General features: G+C 39.4%; 1 non-coding gene across 1 annotated transcript; it reads right to left on the bottom strand.

The window, feature by feature from the left end:
• Window positions 1–205: 205 nt before the first annotated feature.
• Window positions 206–309, bottom strand: LOC115832247. The gene has a single exon (XR_004027672.1). It is a non-coding gene; the product is annotated as a U6 spliceosomal RNA (small nuclear RNA).
• Window positions 310–627: the final 318 nt, after the last annotated feature.

Below are 627 nucleotides of genomic sequence, written 5' to 3'. Positions count from 1 at the left end.
AGGTATGTCTGTTCAAAGCCTAGGCTTCAAAGGCCTTCATACATTTTTTAAAAAATATTTCATTTTAAATTTTTTTGGGTATATAATAGATGTTTAAATATCTCATGAGGTACGTGAGATATATTTACAGAGGCAGGCAATGTATAATAATCACGTCATGGGAAATGGGGTATCCATCTCCTTAAACCTTTATCCTTTGTGTTACAGAAATCTGCAGTGCTTCACGAATTTGCGTGTCATCCTTGCGCAGAGGCTATGCTAATCTCTATAGCATTTCAATTTTAGTGTATGTGCTGCTGAAGTCAGCACCCTCATGCATTTCTATTTGCTTTTTAGCATTTCTGCAATCACTATGAGTAGAACATGTCTGTGTTAGCCTCCCAAAAGGAAGATGGATGGGCTGTAGAGGAGAGACGTACCAGATGTCTGTCTTACTTTGTGTTGTTATAACAAAATACTTTAGACTAGGTAATTAATAGAGAACAGAAATGTATGTTTAGTGGAGGCTGGAAACCACGATCAAGGCACCAGCAGGTTCAGATCTAGTAAGGGCCTAATCTCTGCTTCCAAGTTCGTGCCTTGTTCCTGCATCCTCTCTCTGAAGAAGAGGAATGCTGTATCCTCGGC

This window comes from Nomascus leucogenys, chromosome 21 (genome assembly GCF_006542625.1).
Source record: "Nomascus leucogenys isolate Asia chromosome 21, Asia_NLE_v1, whole genome shotgun sequence".
Classification (NCBI taxonomy): domain Eukaryota; kingdom Metazoa; phylum Chordata; class Mammalia; order Primates; family Hylobatidae; genus Nomascus; species Nomascus leucogenys.
The sequence above is the reverse complement of the archived record's forward strand: the minus strand, read 5'-3'. Positions and strand labels throughout refer to the sequence as shown.